Genomic DNA, 22,533 nt, shown 5'->3' on the forward strand with positions numbered 1-22,533 from the left:
TCACTGCATTCCAGCCTAAGCAACATAGCAAGACCTCAACTCTTAAAAAAAAAAAAGTTGCTACCTCTTCGAGTTCTTCAAGTTCCTTGAGGTCTTATTTAACAGACCAAGATAATTTTATTAAATGGTCTATAGTCATTTGTAGTTTTTAATTATCTTCCTTTTTAAATCTTTCTCATCATCCATCTTTTCTGTCATTCTGCCCGTTTTCAAAAGTAAAATATTATAAGTCTAGAGATAATGAATGATTATTTGCATGTTAAAAGAATTACTAATTCTCCTTTTTCAAAAAGTGCTTATATAATTCAGTGAAGTAGCAAGCTATCTTAAAATCTTTAAGAATAATTCAATTTATAAAGAAGAAAATTAATTTAAACACAGCAATTTGATGAAATGAAAAAATCAATCCAAACCATACTTTGATTTCAGATAAGAAGCTGCAAATGCTGCCCTACATTTAAAAGTGGAAGAGATACATCATTAGGAAAAATGTAAGAATATGTTATCAAAAGGATGATATGTGAGCTCATAGAGAAGGAATAAATGATTAATAGGAGCCATTCTGGATTCACAAAGAATGCCAATTTAAACTTACTTCATTTTTTTTTTTTTTTTTTTTTGAGACAGAGTCTCGCTTTGTTGCCCAGGCTAGAGTGAGTGCCGTGGCGTCAGCCTAGCTCACAGCAACCTCAAACTCCTGGGCTCAAGTGATCCTTCTGCCTCAGCCTCCCGGGTAGCTGGGACTACAGGCATGCGCCACCATGCCCGGCTTATTTTTTTTATATATATATCAGTTGGCCAATTAATTTCTTTCTATTTATAGTAGAGACGGGGTCTCGCTCTTGCTCAGGCTGGTTTTGAACTCCTGACCTTGAGCAATCCGCCCGCCTCGGCCTCCCAAGAGCTAGGATTTACTTCATTTTTGATAGAAGTACCAACTTCTAGTTAATAAACTGATAGATCAGAAGAATACTATAGTCATGGAAAGATCTAAATTTCAATACTTCAATACTTCTAGATAACCTCATTGAAAGCACAGCAAAATGTGAGCCGATAATCACACAGTAAGCTGATTTCGTCACTGATTGAGTGGTCTAGCCAAAGATGCCAGTCCATATACTGATGCCAGTTTTATGGGGCCTGATACCATATTCTGTCTTCATTCTTGAATTATAGGGGCCTGAAGGAAAAATGACATAAAATGACACACTAGTAAAATTAATCTGCAAGCAGAAGCTAGGTCCAGCAGCAAATGCATAGGATAATAAAGTAGCTATCCAAAATGAACTCGAAAGAGCCAAACCATGCAGTTACTTTGCATGAAAGCTATGTGGATAACCAGTCATCGGGAAACTGTGATTAAAGCAATGAGATAACACTATACACCTCTGTAAAATGGCTAAAACTAAAAGGCTTAATTAGTGATAGAGAAGACATGGAGAATTGTGACTCTGTACATTCTAGAAAGAACATAAACAGTACAACCACATTGGAAAATTGTTTGGCAGTATATTCTAAGGAAAACACGTACTTACCCTGTGACCCAGCAATTCCATTTCCGAGTGTATATCTAGCAGATATGGGTGCTTATCTTTTCCAGAAAACACGTACTAGAATGATCATGGTAGCTTTATTCAAAAAAGCTAAACAGTTGAATAGATAGATAAATTGTGGCATAATACATACTGCAAAATGCTACATAGCACTAAAAAAAAACTCAGTTTCTGCCTCACTCAATAATATGAACAGATCTCACAGACACAAATGGGAGTATTAGAATTCCACGGTTTCATTTACATGAAGTTCAAAACAGACAAAATTAATCTACAGTGATAGAGGTCGGAATAATGGTTACCTTTAGGTGGTTGTTCCCTGTAAGGAAGCATGAGAGCAGCTTCTGGGGTGCCAGAAAAATTCTTTGTTGGTCTAAGTGATGGTCACATGGGTGTTTACATATGTAGAAATTCTTTGAGCAGTATGCTTTAGATTAGTGCTTATTACTATATGTAAATTATTCCTCATCAAGAAGGTTATATATATACATATATGTGTGTATATATAGATGCATACATAAATATTTACATACATGTGTGTATATATTTATACATATGCCTATATATGTGTATATGAATAAATTAAAAACTGTACTTAGGTTCAGGCCGGACGCTGTGGCTCACGCCTGTAATCCTAGCTCTTGGGAGGCCGAGGCGGGCGGATTGCTCAAGGTCAGGAGTTCAAAACCAGCCTGAGCAAGAGCGAGACCCCGTCTCTACTATAAATAGAAAGAAATTAATTGGCCAACTGATATATATATAAAAAAAAAATTAGCCGGGCATAGTGGCGCATGCCTGTAGTCCCAGCTACTCGGGAGGCTGAGGCAGAAGGATCACTGGAGCCCAGGAGTTTGAGGTTGCTGTGAGCTAGGCTGATGCCACGGCACTCACTCTAGCCTGGACAACAAAGCGAGACTCTGTCTCAAAAAAAAAAAACAAAAAAAACAAAAAAACAAAAAAACTGTACTTAGGTTCAAATAAATAATTCTATAGGATAGAGGAAAAGCACCCGAACTGCCACACAAATAAAAATACAAATGAGTTTCAGTTGTTTACACACATGATATGGGTAAGTGGCAGGGACAAAAGCTAATATACCTAGTATTCACAAAAGTATGGTGTCAAGAATCAACAATTCTGCCAGGCCTTTCTGCAATATTTAGAGCACACCCATGATATTGCAGTCATTTCCCTTTGCAATGCTTTAACATCACAAATTGATATGTTTCCAAGAAAAAATAACTGTATTTTGAACATCTGAGGAAAGTTTAAAAGAGATAGGGCTTTTAAGCCTGGAGAGGAAAAATAAAAGACTCAGAGGAGAAGCATATTTATTCTATAATACATATATTTACAAGGCTGAAGTGGAATTAATAGGGGGAAGTTGCAAGTGGATTGATTTTGTTTCAAAATAAGGAGAACATTCTAAATAATAGAACTTCCAACAAATTTTCCCAAGAGGTAATGAGCTGGCCCCAAACAGCCAAATACATGCCTATGTACTTAGAGAAGGTATCTGGCTCAGTTAGTAGGTTAAATAAGGTGTCCCACTGTCCTCTAAGATCCCTATTAATTCTGTGATTTCATTATCTTCCCACTCAACATCAATTTATCTATCAGGAGAATTTGATGGGAAATCCACAAACAGCTTCCTCTGTGCAGAAAGTCACTGATTGTATCTTTCCACTCAGACAAGGGAGGCTTCTCTCCTACAGCCATAAGCTCAATCACCATTCGAAGCCTCCATTACTCAGAAGAGCTCTCCAAAGTGGGCAAAACACATTTCCGAGAATGATAAAATAGAAGGAGAGTCCCTTGACAATGATTTACCTGATTACCCATAATTTGAACTATAACTATATAAAGCTTTCTTTTTTTGGATTCTTCCCTCTATATATGTGGATGATAACTGAGTGAAAGGGCTTAATAAAATCAGTTTTGTTGCTCTTATTATAACTGGACAGAATGCACTCTAGAATCATTGCAACAATTTAAATGTCACTAGCAACATATAAATGTATCTGTTTTCTCATACCTCCGTTAGCATCGGGTTTTGTCAATGTAATTAACTTTTTGCTAATTTAATAAGTAGTAGTTGAGCTCACAGTTGTTTCAACTAATATTTTTTTAAATTATTAACAAGGCTGAACATTTTTTTTTCTTTTTTAGAGATGAGGGTCTTGCTCTGTTGCTCAGCCTGGAGTGCAGTGGCACAATCATAGCTCACTGCAGCCTCAAACTCCTGCGCCCAAGGCATCCTCCCGCCTCAGTCTCCCAAGTAACTGGCATTATAGCCACACTCCACCACACCCAGCAAGACCACATACTTAAAATAATTGAAAGACTAAAGAAAAAAAAAAAAAAAGCACTGAGCAAGGCCACAATAACCCCACACTATTCACTTGTCATCCTGCAGTCTGCATCTGTTTGAGTCAAGCTGTTTACTGCCCCGACAGGGACATCTTCTGTCCTCCCAAGCCAAGTGGTTCCACAGGATGGGCAACACGCAGCTGGTATCACTCTCCTTGGCATTGGGTGCACATTCTACTGTGGTCTTCCTGCTTCCCCACTATCCTGCTATACTTTGTCTCGGAACAGTCTGTCTGTTGGTGGTTAGAGAGGCAGCAGATTTTCTAGATAGATCCTCAGTGGACAGCACTCCCCCAGAGAGTCAGAGTGAGAACACTGCTGCAAAGCAAACTGCTAACAGTGGTCACCTCCACATGATGGGATGTCGGGTAATTTTTCTTTTCTCTTGCCAATCTGTATTTTCTACTTTTTCAACAGTGTACGTGGAGTACTTGCATAAATTTAACGAAATTATCTTGATGGATACAGTGACGGGTGGGTGGAATTTGAATAGAGAGAAGGAAAAAAAAGATTCTATCTCTAAACTATATTCCCTTTGGTATTAATTTTTAAAAAGAAAAGTAATAAGTCCCATAATAGTCTCCATTGTTGCATAAACTGTTGTAAGATCAAGGTAAAGCAAAAAGGACACGCACAGAATTCCGCAAAGACTTCGGGTTGTGTTCCTGTAAAGGCACCTGCTTTTCTAAGTCAGGAGCTGGGAAGAGAAGGAGGGGCATGTCCATAATGGGCCCACTTCAAAGCCAGTGAATATTGGATTTTATGCAAACACTTTTCTATTTGAGTCCTGAAAGGTTTTGAACACCTAGTTCATTGCCCGTTACCAGGAAATACTAATGTGTAATCCAACAAAAGGCAGGTAGGGAATCTGAAGGCACTTTGACCTCATTGCAGGCTGCTTAATAGTCTTTCTATATTTACATTTTCATATGTAATTAAGCTTCAAGGGAAGTTACAACTGGAAAAGAAAATGATCTGAGATGGTGAGTGGTTCCCCTCCCTCAGTTCGACAAGTCATGATAGCTCCCAAAGCCTGGCCCAAGTGACATCCAAGACAAACACTGCTTCTTCCAGCAGCCGGTCCCCTGAACCTGTATTTGTGCCACACTTAAGGTACAGACCTTCCCCACTTCTTAATTCTTCTTCCTGTGCCTGCAATCAAGCCAGAATGCTGGGTGCAAAGGCAATTCCAAGGAACCTTTGTTCTATGGTAGCAAAAATATCAGTTTTTACTAATGCACCCAGGGGCATAATTATGAGGGTGTACCTCTTTAAAAAGATAGAGCTAAAATTACTTTTCACTGTAATTACTGAGGTAAATCTGACACCTCAATTTAAAGTTCAAAATGTACATTTAAAAATATTCTGAGTGCTTTATATAAAACCATTTTACCTTAGATGTAGCACAAATTACTCTTTAAGAAAATTCTTTAAGCTATTGGAGACATAGATTAATAAAGTCAGGGGGGTGGGGTAGTCGGGCAGTCCAGGTACCTCTTTGAAAAATTGTAAACAGAGGGTTAAAATCTGAAAACCAAAATAACTTTGAGAAAAACTTTAAAAGAAACCTAATTCATAAGATTCCACAGATTTGACCTTTAAAAATCATTGAGTTGAATTTTCAAAAATCTATTGAAGGTGTAAAGCTTTCTGACTTTAATAGGAGCCCGGGGATGTCATGTGAGAACATTCACCAGGTCCCAGGGCTCAAGGTGTAAAATATAAGAGGAAAGGGTGTGCTCTCCCGTCTGGAAGGTCAGGTGGCGAAGTCTTATAAAGAGAGAGAAGTGCCACAGAGACAGGCAGACTAGAAAGCCCAAGCTTGGCCAGAGAAGGGAATGTGTGAGCCGAGCCAGGAGGCCGGGCAGAGCGGGCAGGGCAGGGCAGGACATCAGTGCCCGCAGCTAAGACAGAGGGAGCCAGCCAGGTCCAAGGGCAAAATCCAGAGACTGCTGAACTGCCCTGAGTTCAGGCAACTTCAAGGAAAACCACCCCAGCAGCCAAAGGGATATGTCTGGGCCCACACCTAAATGGACTTTGCTTTCCCAGAAACAGGTCAGCTGAATCGGTCCAGTCCAGCTCTGCAGGGCAGGAGTGAGGGCGAAACAGAGCAGGAGAGCTGGGTGTGCAAGAGGCAGGTGACAGGGTGCGCCCTGGCTCCCTGCGGCGAAGGCACCGGGCAAAATCAGGGGCTGCTTCATCGTTAACCGACTCCAAAGGAAGCTAAGAAGGATTGCATGTGATCTGTACCCTGAAATTTCCTCTCGGCACTAAAAGAATTTGAGCAGATGAGTTCTGTCCCCCTCTGCATGGCACATCGCGTGAGGGGACCACATGGCCACGTCCCGCAGAGGCCCAGAGGAAATCTGCCTCAGTAAGGAGGGAAAGGGGTGGGCTTCCAATCCCAGGGGGTCTTTCTGGACTCAAATCCCCTTCGATGCCCCTTAGGGTAAGAGTTCCCCTGAAGAAGCAGCATTGGGAACCCTACAAGGGAATCTTAGCTTTAGCTGCGTCCTCTCTGGTCAGTCTATTCAGCCCACCTCTGAGATGTGACAGTCCCCTAGACATGGCAAGCTTGACATTTATCATCACATTTTCAAGTTTTTCAAACTCGTTCCTAAGCATGGCTTCTCTTTAAATAAAACTACAAAGAAGTCTTTCATATTACACATTTCCTTTGATTCTGCCCGCCTTAGCAAACCCGGGAGCAACGTGGGCATGGAAACCCCTCACCCCCTAGCGCCATCCTGCTCCTTTCATGTCTCTGAGAGCTGTTTCAGTTTGCTGGGCTGTCACTTGGGAATCAAGCCTTGCACCAGTTACATGACCAGAATTACAATTCTGGAAATTCACTCTCTCTAGACTCAGTATGGCTATACCCCAAGGAAGCCAAAAGCAGCTTATAAGAACACAAGTCAGATCTTATAAACACCCCTCTGCATAAAACATTTCCCAGCTTCTTACTACTCATAGAATGAAATCCAAACTCCTTGTCCTGACCTCCAAAGCCTTGAATGATCTGGTCCTATCCAGCTTTCCAACCTCTGCCTCCACCTCACCTTTCTCTCTCCTTCCCCATCCAAACAAGTCTTGAATGAACATGTCATCCAGGCTTACAACAAAAGATCTCAACATATTTTCTCTTAACTTACTAATTTTTTTTAAAAGTCTGCATTGTTCCAAAAAGATTTAACACAGCTCTTAATCATTGAGTAACCAACATAATCAATAAATGTAAACATGCAGTTATTGTGACAAGCCTAGATTAAAACCTACTCTTCCAGTCTTGTTTTATGATGACTTTTCACATGCATTGCTACCCCTTATGGTTCGTGCATCTATCATTCTCAACTTCTGATGATTACGAGGGGAGGAGATTGTCAGAGTTACAACCTAGAGAGTAGACATGAACATTTCCACAAATGCCACTGAGCAAAATATCTGTCCTTGAAAATCAAAATCACCACTGCAGACAACTTTGGAGAGGTAACAAGAAAAAGAAAATTAACAATAAAGAAAAAAAAAAGGAAAGAAAATCAAGATCACCATGCAGCAGGACATCATCGTGTTATTTGAACTCAGCACAGCTTCTTCCTGCTAAAAGGCATTCAGTCTGTAGGATGGCTTTGTTAGGTTTTGTCTTGAATTGCAGTGTTTGCAGTCGGTGACCAGCGCAACTGGGTCTTCAAACAGGCTCACCGCCCATCTCGCCAACTGCTGCGTCCTCTCACGGCTGCCACGAGAACACTTGCTGTTTCAGCATTCCAGGTGACAGTGTGGAAAACACCAACTCCAGGACCTCATAAATCAAGCTTCTTCACATGATCTCAGCACGGACACGTTGAGGTTTAAATGCATCACGATGGAGTTCAAGCTTTCAAATTTGCCTGGTGACTAGAGTTGTCCAGACCTCTCCCGGGGGTGGGTGGAGGAGAGACCTCCCCATTTGGAAAGTGGATCTCAGCTGTCATCGCCACCATCTCTGTAATCTTGCTTAGAGCAGCAGACACCTTGCTTGCCAGAAGGCAGCAGTCCGTGCAGGCTTCCCGGGGTGCCCAGACTGGGCAGTTTCCTCCCCAGCCTTGGAGGCATCCTGTGGTCCTTTGAGGCATCAGCCTATTCTCCAGGGCTTCTTTCTTCGCAGTTTCTGGGTTATTTCCTCTGAAGCTGCTGATGTGTTACAAATACTGGTAAAATGAGCTGTTTAAAGTGTCTACTCGACACTTCACCTTTACTTTAAACCTGCCTACCCCACCACCACCCACCCCACCCCACCCCCATGCTGCTGGCAGCCAACTCAAGGAAGCTACTGGTCACCAGTCACACTGGACCTGCTGCTGGCTTTGATCCCCTCCTTCCCACCTCTCTAGGTTTCCACCCCTTTGCCTTAATCTCCCATTCCTGCTCCTGTTGACCCCGAGATTTCACCCCTGAGTTTAATCTCTCCCTCACGACCTTTGGCCTTCTGTGCACACAGTTTATGTTCACCCTCTATCTCTTCCCTCTTTGATCTGTTTGACCAACTTACTCCTCCCTTCCCCTGTGCCGTCTCCAGCCCACCAAACTAGTGGCCCTTGAGAAGAAGCTCAGATGTTAGGACTTCAATAAAGGAGGTGACTTGCCAGCTCCACCGACCCTGAAAGCTAAATTGCCAGTCCTTCCACCTTCCCTTTTTTCTTTTTTTTTTTTTTTTTTGGTTCTTTTAAAAACAACTTTATTAAGGTATAATTTATATGCCACAAAATTCACCCTGTTAAAATTTATAATTAAATTATTATTTTTTTTATTTCAGCATATTATGGGGGTACAAATGTTTAGGTTACGTGTGTTGCCTTCCCTCCCCCCGCAGTCAGAGCTTCAAGCATGTCCCACCTTCCCGTTTTTCTATCCCACATGTCTGTCGTTTGTGCCTAAAAGCCGGCTTACCAGAAAAATTATTCATCTTTCCTCTAAAACCAGATCTCTTCTGGATGATTCTCTCTGTTCTTAGTACCGGCATTTTCCTGCTCCCTCACAAAGAGCACACCAGCTTCCTTTTCACGCCTTTTGCAACTTAAAGACTTAGCACAAGCTGCTTCCTTTGCCTGGAATGTTCTTGCTTAACCTTCATTCCTGACTAACTCCATCTAATCCCTCGAGTTTCACGATTAGCATGCGCAAACTGCTTCCCAATTGCAGATATGTAAGCCAAGTTTCCATTCTCCCTAAAACACTTACCACCATTATAATCTAAACACTGCCTCGCACAATCGTGTACAGGGTGTTGGTAAACCTACATCACCTGGTACAGCAGTGACTCGCTGCATGGGAGTTTTGAGCACCTAACATGGGGCTAATCCAAATTGAGATGTGTTGTCAGTGCAAAATATATACAACGTTTTGGAGACTTAATAAAATAAAAGAATGTAAAATATTTCATTGATTATATGTTGACATAATATGTTAGCTATATGGATTTAAATAAACTATATTATTAAAATTAATTGTATCTGCTTTTCACTTTTTAAAAATGTAGCTACTAGAAAATTTTCCATTCCAACATGCGCTCACATTGGATTTCTATTGGATGGTGCTGCCATAGGCCTGGAGGTCCCTGCGGTCATTTTGCTTATGACTATATTTCTCAGCTATATTAGCACAGTGCCCGACACATAGTGCAGCAACTGGATTGGTGAATACATTTTGAAAGAATAAATTTTGCTGGACAACTGGAACTTAAATCTAGAATTCTCTTTTTCAGCAAAAGAGGAACCACAGATAAACAGCCCTACAGAAGGGAGTTGCACTACTCACTTCTCCAGCCCTTCACGCTGTCTCGGGTGTCAGAGCTTCTCCCAGCCTTGTAGACTTAGTTATGAGATAAGGTCTAAACCGTCAGGCTGGGCCAGTTTGTCACTGGCTTTAATTGATCACATATTCATGTAAAAGTGCTTAACAACTGGATTTATCTTTCAAGTTATGGGTAGACTGCCGAAACAGAAAATAAGAAATGAAACAATCTACACAGCAAGAAAGGATTAAGGGATATTCATTTGATCTAAGCCACTTTCACAAATATGATCTCATGGGTAATATCTCATTTACTTATCTCAATCCTTAGTATCAGGAAATTCTTCTGGACTTAACCTGAATTTATTATATAGCAAGACATTTAACACAGATGTGACACAGACCAGAGTATCTTAAAAAGTCTAGTAACGTCCTTAAAGACCATTTTCCTTCCACACCGCTTGGCCGGGGCCGGCTCACTCACACTCGTGAGCACAGACATGGCTCAGAAGTGACTCAGCAGCTGCGAGTGTCTACATGGCGTCACACCAAGTGCCGTGGCTGGCACTGCTGCTGCATCGCTGGAGGAAGGGCGAAGCCAAGCTGCCCTGTGACCCTAAAGACTCACCCAGCAAGAGAGCGCCGGCCAGTCAGTCACAGACAAGAACACGGGGATCAGAAGCTGTGCAGCCAGAGGCATCAGGTGACAACTGGAAGAGAGCAGCTGGCAGCTGGGTGCCGGAGGACAGCCCCACACCAAGACCCGTAACACAAACACCCACTTCGTCTGAGGCCCCGAGCGCTCGTCCCTTGGCAGTGTCACTGCCTTCCCTGATGACAAGGGGAATGAAAAACATCACTTTTTTAAAGCTTACGCAGGCCAAGAAAGCTCCCTCTTTCTCTTTTTGTGTTTCAAAATCCACACAGCCGCGACACAGCCAGATGGTATGTCCTCAGAAGTGTCACAGGCAGCCTCAAGCGTCCTCAAGAACACAGAAATAGCGCTGGACTAGAAACAAGAAGTTGGGAGTCCTCTCTCTTCTATCAGGTATTAATTTCAGAATCATTGAGATGACATGTGTCAGGCCTGTTGTCCCAGGCGTTGCCTTGGGACCCTGCTTAAATCACAGCAAGTGATCTAAACAGCAACAAGCACATGACACAGGGTACTCAGCGTCCCTGTAGCTAGGGCTCCTTCCTCTCCAAGGAAGTCTTGGAACACCACGAGACCCGACAGGACGCCTTAGTCTCCTCGAGACCTTATCAACCCCACACCCATTTCTCCCCACCGACCCAGTAGGGATAGACAAACTGTTACAGTAAAATTAAAGGAAGGAAAAGAAAACATATTCTTCTTTAAAAAAAAAAAAAAAAAGATAGGATGATGTAGAAAGGGCACAGGAGGCAATGGCCCTAAGCAGGAACCATTTGAGAAACAAAATATATAATAATAGTATTAGATTATAATCCCTTGAATAAAATTAATATTCACGAGCTCATTCATAAATAAATAAATGAATAAATGAATTGGGGAGAAGAGACAGCTCTGCCTTACACAAGAATTTCAATTAATGGAAGTAGAAGAAACAGGAAAATAGAAAACCATGATTAGAACACCAGTATAATAATTATTGTGGGCTAAATCCACAGACAGATGCTAAAATTATTGGGTTTGAGGAGAAACAGGTTATTTGTAAAGTGTCAAAATATCTCCCCCAAGATATTTATAAATTACAAAGGAAAACCAGTAGTTTTACAGAAGAAAAACCAGGAGATACCACCTTAACCAAGAGATCATGGTTATCAGCAGGACTGAGACATACTGACATCATGAATCCCATGTTAGATGCTGAGAAGGGCACTGACACTATTTCTGTTGTATTCTTGGCAAAATTACGGAACCTCAATCTACCCATGAGAGGACATCAGACAAAGCAAATAGAGGGACATTCTACAAATAACTGAGCAGTATTCTTCAGAAGTGTAAGGTCTTTGGGGTGGGGGGACGAAATGAGGAGAAGTAGGTTAAAGGACACAAACATACTGTGAGATAGGAGGAATAAATTCAATGTTTTATAGAAGAGTAGGATGACTATACTTGGCAAAAATATATTGTCCTGGGTGACAGACACCCTGGATACCCTGACTTGATCACTACGAATTATACACACGTAACAAAATTTCTCATGTAAGAAACAAATTTGTACAAGTAAAAAAAAAAAAATTAAGTAGGAGGAAAGAAAGTGTCAAGGTTAGGAAAGACAAGGAAAGACTGAGGAACTATCACAGATCAGAGGGGACTAAAGATATGATAACTAAATAAGGTGTGGGATCCTGAATTGGCTCCCAGAACAGAAACAGAATATTAGTGGAAAACTGGTGAAACCCAAATAGAGTCAATAGTTTAGTTAACAGTATTATATTGATGTTAGTTTTTTAGTTTTGAAAATTGTACCATGGATATGCAAGATGTTAACAGTTGGAGAAACTGGGTGAAGAGTATACAGGAACTCTATATATTTGTAACTTGTATGCAAATTAAAGATCATTCCAGTTAAAAACTTAAAAATTAAAATTAAAAGTCTAAAGAAGGGTTGAATTCTAAACCCAAAAGTGATAGAGTTATTAAAAATGTAACATAGTCCACTAAATAAAATTTTAAATTTTCAAATGCAAAAACCTTAAAGACAAAAAACATATAAATACCAGACAAAAATATGTACAGCAAATACAAAAGCTTAGGGGCTGTTTAATATCTTTATAAATAGGAAGATATTATTTATATAAATTAATATAACTTGTTAAAATATTAAACAATTATTTCAAAATGAATACTGATAGTCCACAAAACAAAAAAGCTAAAAATATGGAACTAATACTCATCCCTATTCATAAAGAAAGCAAATTAAAACAATAAGATATTATTATTTTCACCTAACAATTAGGGAAAATGGCAGCAATGATAACACCAAATAATAGTGTGCACCCAGAAAAAAACTGGTACTCATAAATTTCAGTGTCACTACTGCCTGTTTGATCAAGTCTTTGGTTGCATAAATGCCACTCTGCAAGGAGATAAAGAGTTTGCACCAGAATGTAAATCAATTCACTGTTTCTTTCATTGAGAAAGTCTTGTATGAACAAAATGTCAGGCAGGCCAGGTGTGGTGGAGCATGCCTACAATCCTAGCACATTGGGGAGGCCAAGGCAGGAGGATCACTCGAGGCCAGCAGTTCAAGACCAGCCTGAGCAAGACCAAGACCCCATCTCTACAAAAAAAAAATAGAAAATTAGCCAGACATGGTGGTGCACACCTGTAGTCCACTTACTTGGCAGTCTGAGGCAAGAGAATCACTTGAGCCCAGGAGTTTGAGGTCTCAGTGACCTATAATGACACCACTGCATTCTAACCCAGTTGACAGAGAAAGACCCTGACTCAAAAATAAATAAATAAATAAAAAGGAGTAGTAACAGTTTGCAGACACAGGTCCATATACTGTACTTGAGTAGCACTTTTGTAGGCCATTATATGGTCTTTGACTTTTATTTAGTGGGATAGAGAGCCCATAGGAAATTTTTGAGTTAAGCAGTGATTTGATCTGACGTACATTTTCACAGAGCCATTCTGACTCCTATATTGAAAAACTCTGATGCCTTGGATCAAAATCAGACACGGTGGAGGTGTTGCAAAATGGTTCAATTCTAGGCATATTTTGAAGTTTGAGTCAATAGAATTCCCTGGCAGTTGAATGGGTGAGAGAAAGAAAAAAAGTCAAGGATGACATCAACATTTTTGGCATTTCACAAGACCAGAAGGACAGACAGAGTTGCCATTAATTGAGACGGACTTGGGGAGCAGGTTTGGGGGAAAAGATTGGGAGCTTGGTTTTGAATAGGTTAAGTGTGAAATGCATATTAGATACCTGAGAGGTGATGTCGAATAGATAGTTGGATATAAGGGTCTGGAGTGCAGGGACTTAATCCAATACCCTTTCTTCTCCTCTGTCCCCAGCCTCTTCAGACTGGACCTAGACCTGCCCAAGTTAACTGGTATAATAGTTGATATCATGAAAAAGCTTAAAATTATTACTGAATGGAAATTACTAGTAATCACTGTACATTGGTTATTCCTTTTAACAACTTGACCAAAGGTTAGATACTCTTCTCCCCATTATAAAGTAAGAAAACCAAGGCTTAGGGAAGTTGAATTGTTTTCTAAGGTCACATAGCTGGCAAGTAATAGAATGATGATTTGGGAACAACTTCGTCTGCCACCAAGCTGCTGCTCTGTAGAATGTCCTGCTGTTCCAACGCGGGGTGACCTCCCCTGGGGATGGGGTCATGAACTGCTGTCCACACGCCAGTTTAGCTGGGTTCAATCAGGGGACTCTGAGATGCTTCCCAGCTATACAATTCTAGGTTTCTATAAAATTTCTTTGGAAATTGGAATGGCTTTTGAAATTTTTTGTGTCTTTCTTCTGAAAAGTCTCATTAGAAAGGAACCAGTTTCCAGTTAAGGGATTAGGTGCTTCAGAATGATCGTGGACAGTAGACAGTTTCCTGCTTCCCAAGCCAGCTCCAATCCAAGGGCCTTTAAAATAAATGTGGAAGAAAATCCAATGATATTATCACCACTATCTCCAGTAAACAAACACAGGCAACTACCAATTTTATCACAAAGCAAAGAGTCAAAAAATGAAGACAGCCTGTATTTGAATAAAAATCACAAATCGCTGCAGGCATGTTCATTAATACCACTCTTCCCTTATTCTTCTCCTCCCCGACCACCTTCCCACCAAGTAGCCCTTAATGACAGTTTTAACTGTTCTTCCCACCAAAAATGGCTTTCCAGTGTAATAAAGTATCAGAAGGTCCCTGCTGAGCTGGCAGCTGGGGAAGTGTCACAGGCCACTGACCTCTAAAATGAGCTGTCTCTGCGACAAAAGGTCCCTTTTCCTTGGAACAACTTCAAGGAGATCGCACACCACGGGCACTATTGCTCCTTTTGTATTCCCGTTTGATGAAACTGGGAAATTGTTCTGTGCTCACAGCTGTTGAGAACACCAGGTGGTGGATTCTCGAGATAAAGGATTATATAGATCCTTTGTTAGAAACAGACATCTCCATTGTCCGACTTACAATATTTGAGCACAAATACCAGGAGCCTCCAGACAGCCTAACAGTTATGCACAGGAGACAACCAATAAATCCTATTCCCATTTCTCAAGGCAAATGGTTGCTGGTGGTGGCTAAACCTGGTCTCGCCACCAGCCAAAAATGAAAGAAACTAAAAAAGGAGCACTTATAATAAAAGAAGTGAACCAAAGCAAGGAAGGAAAGAAGGATATAACAAACAGTTATATCCAGGATATAACAACAGTTAATCTTCATAGATCCTGGACGTCAGGAAAAATGAAATGATTTATCTTCTTACCTTGAACTTGAGGGCTGGCACCATGGCAGGTTTGATATTGCCTCCTCACTTCCTTACACAGTCCTTACTATCATTCACTGAAGAGGTTTAATAATAAATGTAATAACAATAGTGAAGATTTATTAGAGTACTTCTTTGTGACTATATCCATTTTCTACTGCTACATACCCAGTTACCACAAGCTTAGTGACTTAAATCGACACTCATTTACCTCCTAGTTCTGTAGTTGAGAAGTCCAGGCAGGCTTGACTGGGTTCTCTGTTCAGGATCTCATAAGATTGACATCAGGGTTTAAACTAGCTGGGCTCTTATTGGGAAGTTCTTGCAATCTCTTTGACTTCCTGTTCTGCCAGCAGCTTAAGAAAGCTCTTTGCTTTTAAAGGGGTTCATGTGATTAGATTAGGTCCACCCAGATAATCCCCTATTTTAAGCTCAACTGTGCCTACATGATATAATCATGCAAGAGATGTTTCGCCATATTCACAAGTCCTGAGGATTAGGGCTGAACATCTTTGGAGGCCATTTGAGACATCCTGCCTACCACAGTGACAGACATTGTTCCCAGTGTTTTACATTGAACAATTCGTCAATCCTCCCAACAACCCTACGAGGTAGGTCCTATTATCTTCCTCATTTTATAGATGAAACAGAGAGATTCAGTTATTTGCCAACATCTCCTAGCTAGTATATGCCAGGACCTGGATTTCAATTCAGGCAGCCTGGCTTCAGAGCATCCTCCTTTAGCCACCAGCATTCTCCTAGCCACCAGCCAGTGTTCTCCAGCAATTAACTATCGCTGGGATTACTAGATACATGAATCATTGCATTAGCTATGGGATTAGGAGACAATACTCGGGAAGAGTGAATTTCTTGATTTGTATGGAAAGTTCTATGCATAAAGTCTTATACTAATTATTCTGTGAAGGAGGTCCACAGAATCTCAAAGACATAGGTCCTACGGAATTACAAATACCTGCAGATTTCCTACAATACAGGCCTTCCCTTTTCAACCTTCAGCTATTGGTGAGATAACATGAAATTGCAAACATTTGAGACTGGTATAAAAATGGTACAACTTGTTTGACACTGAGGCAACACTATAGATAGTCCCTGCCCTCAATCATGTGGCGGTGGCCCAGGGCGGATATTGACTATTATGGGGACTATTATTGTCCTATTATGAGGACAATGTCAATATGCTAATTTGGATTCTAGGAAAACACGTGTAAGAAGAAAAATCAAAAATCAAAAATTAGAGTTGAAATAAGTGCAAGAAAAGAAAATGACTAAAAACTGAAGTTATTCCTCATATCTGAAGTTTACTGCACACACTGCTGGCCCTGGCTGTGAGCACTATTGTCCTCTTACTGCTTAGCTGGAGTGAAGTAGACACAACACTGGATTTGAAGTCATAACACTTCAGTTGCAGTCCTGGCTCTATTTCTACTGTGATCTTGAATGAGTCAGTTAATTTCCTGAATCTTATTCATCCCATCTGTAAAATAGAAATAATAATATCTACCTCACAGAATTTTAGAAAGAATTAAGTAAGATAGCAAATGGGTCGTGTTCCCTTTATGAATTTGTAAAATGTAATACAAATATTACATACTGTTACTGCACTAGGTATCCAAGGGACTTATACAATGAAGGGCTAAGGCATGCACAGCCACCTGGCAAGAAGGTTACTTCTCCCAGCATGATAGACTAAAATGAACATTGGCCTAGGAAAAAACACAGTGAGATCAAGAAGTTATACAAACCACTCACTGGGCCTCTGCTGAGCATGCATTTTGCAAAATGAAATACACTTAAAGAGTAAAAAGTAGTATCAGTATCATCCTCAGAGGAAAAAATAGAGGCAAAAGAAAATCATTTGCACAACTGTAGAGCTGAAAGCCCAATTTAGATATGCTGACTTTCAATATAGTGCCTTAAGACAAACTAAAATATACCCACAGTATGTATAAATGTCAGGGAAAAGATGGTCCACTAGTTGATTAAGAGAAGAAATTGCGTTTCCTGAATAAATACTGAGACTCAGTTGCCTCAAGTTAGACAGGATGCCAAAACATTCACCTCTCAAATTTCTACAGCCAAATGGTCAGGTGTGAGTATCAAGTCATGTGGGACAGCTTGTCCTTAAAGCAGTCACATAATCTATAGCTACGAGAGGAGAAAATATTTCTCATGTGCAAAATCTCTCATAACACCTTGATTCTGGCCTCGTGACACCCTGAGCAGAGACCCCAGTCAAGCCTTCTGAACAGCGCCTTAGGAGAGAATGATCGGTGTTGTTTTCAGCCAAGAAATGTGTGGTAATTTGTTACACAGCAGTTTGTCTCAACACTCCTTTTTCACATAGTGATCAAAAAGCTTAAAGAAAGTCACCTTTAGAGCACATTAACATAAAAGTCATTACTACAATTCATCAGCTTCTGGGAAGCTGACCATTGCCAATCAGCAAGTTCTGGAAACCCCAGGGGAGGGGGGACCGTACGTGGCTTAAAGGTACGCAATCCAGAGTTTTCTGGCAACACCCCATCACCAGCGATAGCAACGTGAATACGGTAACTGCCCTGCAATTAAGCTGAGCAGCCACGCGAAACAATTCAGGCCCATAGGTGATCTTAAAAGTCTGATGTAAACACTTAAAACACATTCCCGAAACAATCTGGAACAGCAAACAAAGCAGCTCGACAAGGTGGCTGCTTTGAGTTAACCATAGAGGGTTGGGAGAGTCATGTTCCATGTTGAACTTGATGAGCAATGGTACCTACACTCACACAAACACACACACACACAACACACATATACACACACTCCTTTCCCTAGGTGACCACTTCAAGTACAGAGACTGTGCCTTAACAGTGCCTAATGCTATCAACCAAGTGTTATTGATAGAACGAAGTTTAATGGTACTTACTAACATCACATTTATGGCCCCCTGGAATAATGAGGCAAAACATTTTAATAAGCATCCTTAATCCATTTAGCTACTTCTACCTAACTTTAATATTGTAGACACTTAAATACTTATGGATATGATTTAAAGCAGTTTAAAAGAAAAGCTGGGTCACAGAGGTTACAAACGGGGATTGGGGGGGAGGGAAGAGAACTACCAAAAAAATTACTGATTGGAACCAATTAAGGGCATGGAACCCTTAAAGACGGAAAGGCCCGGGGTTGACTTTGAGGGATGCAAGACGATATGGTAAAAAGAGCCTGTCCCGGATGCTGTGGGGCAGGTGGACCTGTCTGCACAGCTCATGAGCAGGGTGACCTGAGGGCAAGTCCTTACCTTCCCGGGACTCAGTTTCCTCCCCTGGGAAATGACAATAATGATTAATAACTGCGGTTTCGAGAAATCCCTTGAAGCATATATACGGAGGGACACAATGCGCAACACACAGCTGGTGCTCAGCATATTTAAGCCGTTTCTATCAGCTCATCATTACACACTAAAAATCCACCTCCTTCTTTCTGTGCCCCACCCCCTTCAGCATTGACAAGGAAGTTGGCTTTTACCAAATCAGCAGAATAGTGTACTGACATCATTCCGTGGAAGGAAAAAAGATGCTTTTCTGTACATGCAAGTGCTAAGGGAATGATAAGTTAACAATGGTTTAAACACCTGGCTTCGCCATGTACTCGCTTGGTTACCTTGGGCAAGCTATTTACAGTTTTGTGCCTCACTTTTTCATCTGCAAAATGAGATAATCATCAGCATCATATTTATCTCTGAGTTTGCATGAGAATGAAATAAGCTCAGAGATGTAAAGTACATCTTTACAACAGTGCTGGGCACAGGTCAGTACTCAGTCTATGTTTGCCGTGATTCGCTATTACTATTACTCACAATAGCCTTGCACGTGCACTGTCTAAAGGAGAATGAAGAAAGGAGGCTGGTGTCTGCCATAAGGCGCAACTGCAGAGAAGCCTTTGCAGCAATGGCAGGCCAGGCGGTGGGAGGTGGGAGCCAGTAAGCAATGGGAAAATGAGCTGTGAAAAGAATAATAATAAATACCACCTATACAATGCTCACTGTGTGCCAGGCACTTTGCTAAGCATTCTCTATATATTAACTTATTCAGTCCTTCTAATAATCCTTTACATTATTGACTCATTTAATCCTCAAAGCAAGTCTAGGAGGTAGATATAATAATTATTCTATTTTTCAGATTTTTCTAGTTTCCACTAAAGAACAGAGAGGTTAAGTAACCTGACCAAAGTCACAGAGGAAATGGCAGAATCAGTAGTCAATTATTAATGTAGACTATTGCTGTAAGGTGGACTCACTTACATACCTGTCCCCCATCCCCTCAGAGATATGGGAAAGTTCTGGGATTCTTCTAATGTGTGAGATGAGAGTTCAAGACATTTTGCTTTTAAGGAGTGATTGAAGAAAGCTAGATGACTTGAAGATGTCCAAGCTAGAGACATTGTGGGAAGAGAAAAATAGATTGGGATGGACAGGTTGATGGGAAGATTTCCTGAAATATGTCCCTAGGCTAAAATCAAAAGAGAAATCAAATAAATAAAATTATCTGCAAAAATTAGTATAAAAATTATATACTATAAAATTTTATTTAATTTTTTATTTAAATTATTGATGGAGTACATGTAAAACTTAGTTCTCTAGACTCCCAGCCCAACTTTCTTCCTACTTGAAACATCAGCTGGGGAAGAAATCTGGCTTGAAAATTGTATTCTCCCCTCAGACTCACATTGAAATTAGACTTAATTTTAAAACAGGAAGACAAATTCCTAGTGACACAGGCATGCTTAAGAATTGCACACACCAAGAATTCCATCTTCTTTCCATCCCAAGGGAAGAGCCAGCTGACCCTAGGGAATATCCAACTCCCTGAGAGTTAGGATGAACCCCTCCAGAGCCTCCCCAGGAAGCCTTCGATAAGCACCAACAGCTATGATGGGGAGTAGAAAGGGTTCACCTGCTGGGGTGTGGCCAAATTCAAGAAACACATAGGCTTTCATGCCACCAGTGGTAAAGGAGATTTCACAGAAGAGCTTCTTCATGCCTATTTTAATGGGCAAATCAAGTCCCTGAGGGAAAAGATTATGAGGAAGTCTCCCAAAGTGAGATTTCCCCATTTTGTTGATTATATATATAGTAATGGTAGAAGGGTGAAAGATACATAGAATAATATATTATAGAAATAGTACCAGTGAAAATTTTCTTCCTACAAACTTTGAGGAGAAATGGAACCAGGTCTGCAGGAAAGAACAAAGATAATTGTGGGGCGCGGTGTTAACGCCATTGCAAGATGGCGCCAACTTCCTGGTCACACCCATACCACAAGACTGATAAACAGGGTGAACCGTGCATGTGTAGGGGCTTTTTCCTGTCTCTCATCAAGTATGCTAATGAGGGCTCTTGCGTGAGCCAATCAGATTCTGCCTAATGTACTTAGTGCCTATATAAGCCCGCTCCGAGAGCTCCTCGGGGTCTTCCGCTTTAGTCATCTTCAGATTCCCCAATAAAGCGCTGTCAGAAGAACTCCGGTTGCCGCGTCTTCCTTGCTGGCGAGGCAGGCGTGACAGATAATGAATTAGCTTTATTTCTGTCAACTATCGCAATAACTCTATACTCCAAACAAGAAACGGAGACTGAAGTATCTGTCCAGAAAACACTCACCCCAAAGCTGGCATGGGAGTGGAAAATACCGACTCCTACAACAGCTTCCAACTGGTCCCCTGCTTCCACACGCATCCTCCCTACAACCTCCAGTGGTATGTCGAAAAGAAAATTCTGATTCTCTTCCTCCTCTCCCCAAATTCTCCAAACATTTGCCATCATCTGCAGGAAACAAGTCAAAATCTTCAGTGTGGACCACAATGCCCTTCATTGCAATTGCCCTTTGAAAGCTCACCTTTTCCCATCCCTGGGGCCAGGCAATAGGTAGTGTTCTGGAAGACTGAAAGAATATTTTTCTTTGCAGATTATGATGTCTCTGAAGCAGCTTCCTGGTCTTAACTTATGGAAGACTTGAAATTCAAAAGATTCAAATGGGAATTCACTAGGCATGGAAACAGAGAACATGCATGAAATCAAAAAACACACAGTAGTGATAGCTCTCCTCAAGCTTTCCCAAGTCAGTGTCTATAAAGTCTCTTGTGATCATTTATTATAGAGTAGGGAACACATCTTTTTCATATATAAAGACATAAAAAGTAAATATTTCAATTGTCTTCTTTTTGAGTTCAGGTCTTTTAAAATTTAATTTTAAGTATTTGCTTTTCTTAATTCCACTGAGACTAAGGGGTATCTCCTTTAGAAAGGCTGTCTTTTCCCTGATTAAGGCAATCAAAAAGGAAAATCCTGCTTGAAAATGAACTAAGAAATGTCAACCTTGTGGATGAGGCAAAGGATGACTAACTTGCTAGTGAGCTTCCTCTTTGGTGTCCATGGGAAACTGGGTCCAACCCCCCAAAACAACAACAACAACAACAACAACAAAGATCCCCAACATTACTTAGCATCAGGTCGAGTAGGGCTTAGTGTAGAAACTGAATAACGTGTTCTGGGAACTGACGTTGATATTTAATATGTAACAATGATTCACCAAAACTTACTTGTACTATTTCATAGATACCTCGCTGGACAAAAAGAATCACTCCAGGTTGTCTAATTTACGAACTCCCAGAAAACTCAGAAGATGTTAACTCCATTCACAGAATATCAACTAACACAAAACCTGGCAGAACTGTATTTAGTGCAGTAGTGAGACCACAGGCACTTGCCACAGGACACATGAATTTTCCTTTCGCTTCTCAGCCTTGACAGCACAGCAGGGAGAAAGGCCTCTCACTTCACCTGAAGAATCTATCAGGGTGTTCATGACAAACCTTGGAGGTGACATTGTGCTCCTTCTCCATGTGGCACAGAGCCATGTCACACCTGCTGGAGAAAACAGTGTGCCTGTAAATAACATTTTTCAAGGGAAAATTAGAAATCGACTCCACAGCAACTGTAAATAGCACCTATGTACCACAATTACCATGCCACCAACAGATACTCGGGTCTCAGCACATAAAGATACAAAAATAAAGTTAAAAAGGGAAAGAGGAAACAAAATTAGTTGTTAGAATGAAATCTCTCTCTCTCTCTCTCTCTCTCTCTCTTTCTCTCCATTATTCTTATAATTAATTCAACTAGAGAAATTCACTTTTAATTAATATTATCAAAGATTTTTTAAGACATAAAAAATAACACTTTACTAAATATCGAGTTCTAGACACACATTGCATTCATTTAAAGTTCCAGAAAGATAGGAATTTTAGCTGTTTTGTTCACTTCTATACTCCCAGCTCCTAGAACGATGCCTAACACAAGGTAGGGACTCCATGAATATTTGTTGAATAAGTTGATTATTTAAATTCATT

General features: G+C 40.7%; 1 long non-coding RNA gene across 1 annotated transcript in view; it reads right to left on the bottom strand.

The window, feature by feature from the left end:
- Window positions 1–620: 620 nt before the first annotated feature.
- Window positions 621–22,533, bottom strand: part of LOC105855433 (uncharacterized) — a 33,182-nt gene continuing 11,269 nt past the window's right edge. Inside the window, exons 2-5 of the long non-coding RNA XR_012914531.1 lie at window positions 15,127–22,051; window positions 14,609–14,769; window positions 9,717–14,283; window positions 621–8,093 (exon numbers count right to left, since the gene is read on the bottom strand). This is a non-coding gene — a long non-coding RNA (uncharacterized LOC105855433). The remainder of the gene's footprint in view (window positions 8,094–9,716; window positions 14,284–14,608; window positions 14,770–15,126; window positions 22,052–22,533) is intronic.

Source organism: Microcebus murinus, chromosome 23 (genome assembly GCF_040939455.1).
Source record: "Microcebus murinus isolate Inina chromosome 23, M.murinus_Inina_mat1.0, whole genome shotgun sequence".
Classification (NCBI taxonomy): Eukaryota; Metazoa; Chordata; class Mammalia; order Primates; family Cheirogaleidae; genus Microcebus; species Microcebus murinus.